The sequence below is a fragment of the Mandrillus leucophaeus genome, unplaced genomic scaffold (assembly GCF_000951045.1).
Source record: "Mandrillus leucophaeus isolate KB7577 unplaced genomic scaffold, Mleu.le_1.0 Scaffold1085, whole genome shotgun sequence".
Lineage (NCBI taxonomy): Eukaryota > Metazoa > Chordata > Mammalia > Primates > Cercopithecidae > Mandrillus > Mandrillus leucophaeus.
This window is the reverse complement of record NW_012099043.1, coordinates 776,879-781,714: the sequence shown is the minus strand read 5'-3', so window position 1 is coordinate 781,714 and position 4,836 is coordinate 776,879.

Genomic DNA, 4,836 nt, shown 5'->3' with positions numbered 1-4,836 from the left:
AGACGGGCGGAACATCAGTAATCTGAAAAGCTGGGCGCGGGTGCCCTCGGCTTGCAGCCACGCACTACATACAGGACCCTCTTACTCACGGTCTTGTGCCAGTGCGCCCCCTGCTGGCGACTAGAGCAACTGCAGGGCCCTCTTTCTTACGGTGGTGGCCAGCGCCCCCTGCTGGCGCTGGGGCACTGCAGGGCCCTCTTGCTGGCGGTATAGTGACGGCATGCCGCCTGCTGGCAGTTGGGGATATTGCAGGGCTGTCTTCCTCACAGTGTAGTGGCAGCGCTCCCGATGCCGGCAGCTGGAGACACTGCCCGGCCCTCTTGCTCCAAGTGAAGTGGCGGCTGGCTCCCCAGCTGGCAGCTGGGGACACTGCCGGGCCCTCTTGCTTGCCTTGTAGTGGAGGCACGCCCCCTTCTGGCCGCTGGGGGCACTACAGGATCCTCTTGCTCACAGTGTAGTGGCAGCACGCCCCCTGCTGCCAACCAGGACACTGCAGCGTCCTCTCGCTAATGGTGTGGTGCCCGTGCGCCACCTGCTGGCAGCTAAGGACACTGCAGGGTCCTCTTGCTCACAGTATACTTGTCCTACGCCCCCTGCTGGCAGCTGGGACTCTGCTGGGCCCTCTTGCTTGCCTTGTAGTGGGGACACGCCCCCTTCTGGCCGCTTGGGGGACTACAGGATCCTCTTGCTCACAATGTGGTGGCAGCACGCCCCCTGCTGCCAACCAGGACACTGCAGGGTCCTCTTGCTCATGGTGTGGTGCCTGTGCGCCACCTACTGGCAGCTAAGGACACTGCAGGGTCCTCTTGCTCACAGTATAGTCGTCGTACGCCCCCTGCTAGCAGCTGGGGACACTGCCGGGCCCTCTTGCTGGCAGTGTCGTCGCAGCACAACACCTGCAGGCAGATGGGGACTATGCAGGGCCTTCTTGCTCCAGGTGTGACGGCTGACGCCCCCTAAAGGCCGCCTCCTGCACCGCTTAAAGTCAGAGCGCCAGTTATTAAGCGCCATCAGTTCTGGAAATTGATGTCCCGGTTCTTGTCTAACTTGGAAGAAAGATTTTCACCAAGGGGCAATACAAAGATGGCAGATAACTTCATTGAAAAAAATACAGTGTGAAGAGCTTATTGTAGAAAAATAGAGAGGAGTAGGCTGATTGTGCAGGAAAGCAGCGTAAGAGTCCTGTGCAGGGAATTTTATTTTGGACTTCTTCACATTCCTGCCTCTTTCTCAAGTCTCTGCCAGTTTTCTTTGTCCGGTTTTCCTGCTACTGCCTTAGGTCCCCAACTTGCCCCACTTAGGCTTGTGGGACCTCCTCACTGTTGGTTGAGGCACATGTGTGGTGATCAATCTGAATCCACTCTGGCACCAGGCTCCTTCCCACCATGCCAGGCAGGCTGACAGTGGTCACATTTGTACCTACTGCAATATCTCTTTTGAATTTCCTTCTCTGCCCTAATCTGTACTTATGGTGCCAGGTTTCTTTTAAGAATTTCCCCTTTGTCGTTATCAGCATGTAGCTAGCAGTATTGTGACATTGTTACTGCAAAGTGAATGATGACTAGGGCATCTTAGGATTTTTAGGGTGTTTCTTTCTGCATAGGTACCTCTTCTCCCTCCTACCCACAATTGACAAGTGCCCATCCACTCCAGCATTACAGATGCCACTAAATGTGAATTTTTGGTGGTCCCTCCAGGTGAGCCTTCCCAGACTTTCCCTTTTCCAGGAGCTCCCCCTCCTGTTCATGTGTAGCCGTCTATCTGCTCTAACAGAGCCCACTATCCTGTTTCTTTCTCAAAAATAGTGAGGGAACGATTATTGGAAACCATAGGAAATGATATGCATGTAGATGAAAACTTTACAACTTACACAAATAATCACTCAAAATCATCCTTACACTAAAAATGCAAAACTATACAATTTCTAGAAGAAACTATGGGAAAAAAGCTATGTGCCTTTGGGTTTGGTAATGAATTTCAACAAATGACACAAAAGGTTGATATACACAGAAGAAATGACAATGTGGATTTTTTAATATTTAAAGTTTATACTCTGGAAGAGACCTTGTTAATGGAACAAAAAGACAAGCAACATATTGAAAAAAAATTTGCAAAACACAAATCTGAGAAAGAATTTGTATTCAAAATATATACAAAAATCTTAAAACTAAACAATAAGTTAAACAGCTCAATTAAAAATGCACACAGTTCTGAACAGACACCTCACCAAAGACAATCTACAGATGGCATGTAAACATACAAAAAGATGCTCAACATGCTAGAGAACTGAAAACCACAATGAGATAGCACAGCTGGTCTATATCTGTTAGAACTGCTAAACTCTAAAAAAATGACAAATTGCTGGAGGAAAAACAAGAACTCTTTTCATTGCTGGTGGAAGACAGTGTGTAAGACCAGAATATGCCACCCCAAAATATGATGGTATGAAACCAGAATATGCCACCCCAAAATATGTCCCTTTGGCATAAGAACTATTCTGAACTGATTACTCTGAAAAAAATGCTAACAAAGGAAGTTCTGAAAACAGAGTAGAAGTTACCTTTGTGTAAGGAAAATTTACATCTATAAATGAAATCCCCGTTTACAAGATCTCTCTCTCTCTCTCGGCACCAACCAAGAAGAGAAGGATGACTAAATCACTAAAGAGTCTTATCAACGGAGAACGCATGGAGTTAAGTCTGTATAAGAAAACTTACCGTTGTCTACTGTGCTTGTGCTTGTTACCTCCCCACTACTGAGCCTCAACTCTTTTTTCTTTAAGTTGAAGATAGCATTTACACTTGAATTGAAAGCCACCTGTTGGGGATTTACTCATTTTTCCCTGAATATCTCCCATGTATCCATAAGGTATACATGTTTTTATACTTGTCTACTTTTTTTTCTCATTTTAATCTGTAATTTGTTACAGAGGGTCCCTTCTAAGAATTCCGTAAAAGTAGAGAGAAAATTATTTTTCCTCCCCTGTTACAAGTTGGGCAGTTTTTCCCAAAGCTAAACAAGTCTCACCTTACAATCCAAAAATCACATTCCTAAGTATTTTGACAGCTACTTTGATATTATTTCCAAACAAAAGCTACCATGCAATTATGTACAGAAGCCCTATTCATAATGACAAAAGGAAAAAAAAGGAATCAGAAAGTCTTACAACAGATGACTGTGTGGGAACCCTCTCAGACATCAAGAGTTGTCATAGGAGCCGGGCACAGTAGCTCATGCCTGTAATCCCAGCACTTTGGGAGGCTGAGGCAGGTGGATCACGAGGTCAGGAGATTGAGACCATACTGGCTAACATGGTGAAACCTCATCTCTACTAAAAAAAATACAATAAAAATTAGCCGGTGTGATGGTGAGCACCTGTAGTCCCAGTTACTTGGGAGGCTGAGGCAGGAGAATGGCATAAACCTGGGAGGCAGAGCTTGCAGTGAGCCAAGATCATGCCCCTGCACTCCAGCCTGGGTAACAGAGCAAGACTCTGTCTCAAAAAAACAAACAAACAAAAAAAAAGAGTTTTTATAAAGATTATTTGAATGAAAACATTGGAGATACCAAAGATAAAGAAAGAAATCTTACCAGAACTTACTTTATCTAATTAAAGCACAGCCCCCAGAAAATACAGCTGCCATTAACCCTATCCAAGGAGTTTCTTTCAAATTTAGCTGCCAGGAAGACAGCCTACACATTCCCATTAGCACTGATAAATGAAAATGAAATCCTAAGCTCCCAACTGACTGAACAGACCCACTCTTGGCCGAGGGGATCCCAGAGTGACTTTCAAAACTGAGTTCTCAGATTTATAGAGGGTCCCATCTTAGAATTTCATAAAGGTAGAGAGAAAATTATTCTTCCTCCCCTATTACAAGTTGGGCAGGATAGGATGACAGGGGTCAGATACACCTCGTTATATCCCCTCCTTTGCTAACCATGATGAGGCTTTCTTCCCTAAGGATTTAACAGAAACAAGCCTTTCAAAAGACTCCACCAATGATTTCAACCAACTGCCTGAAGCTGCCTCTCCTCTCTTGCCTAATAAGAGACCACCCATGATGGAGAGGTTCTGGACAGCATACACAGGATGCACAGAGCAAGTTTTCATATCCTCTGCTTCAACTTTTAATGTCAGAGGGCTGAAAACTCCACCCTGGGATCATGTTAACACTGCCATTTTTTGTACATTGGACCCATGAAGGAGCAAGAAACTCAACTGCGCATGCATGCATTTCTCCTTTCATAAATATGCATGACTCCTCCTAGAGCTTATTAAATATGTGTATTTGGCCATACCACTCAGCATAAATTACTATTTCCTTTACCTCTCCCTTGAAGTGTCTGTTTCTGACTTCTGGCTGGAGGTTATGCTTCCTAGCCTGTCAGGACTATCCTGCAGACTGCAACCCTTTACAGGAAATAAATCTCTCACTGGATGCAGTGGCTCACGCCTGTAATGAAAGCACTTTGGGAAGCCGAGGCGGGTGGATCACCTGAGACCAAGAGATCAAGATCATCCTGGCCAACATGGTGAAACCCCATCTCTACTAAAAATACAAAAATTAGCTGGGCATGGTGGCGCATGCCTGTAGTCCCAGCTACTTGGGAGGATGAGGCAGGATAATCACTTGAACCTGGGAGGTGCAGCTTGCAGCGAGCCAAGATCACTCCACTGCACTCCAGCCTTGGCAACAAGAGTGAAACTATGACTCAAAAAAACAAAAACATAATGAAATCTCTCCTTTCCGATTTTATGAAGCTTATCATTCTTCAGTTGACAGCATTAAAAAGTTCAAAAAGACCTTCCATACTTTCCCACTGAAGCCCTAG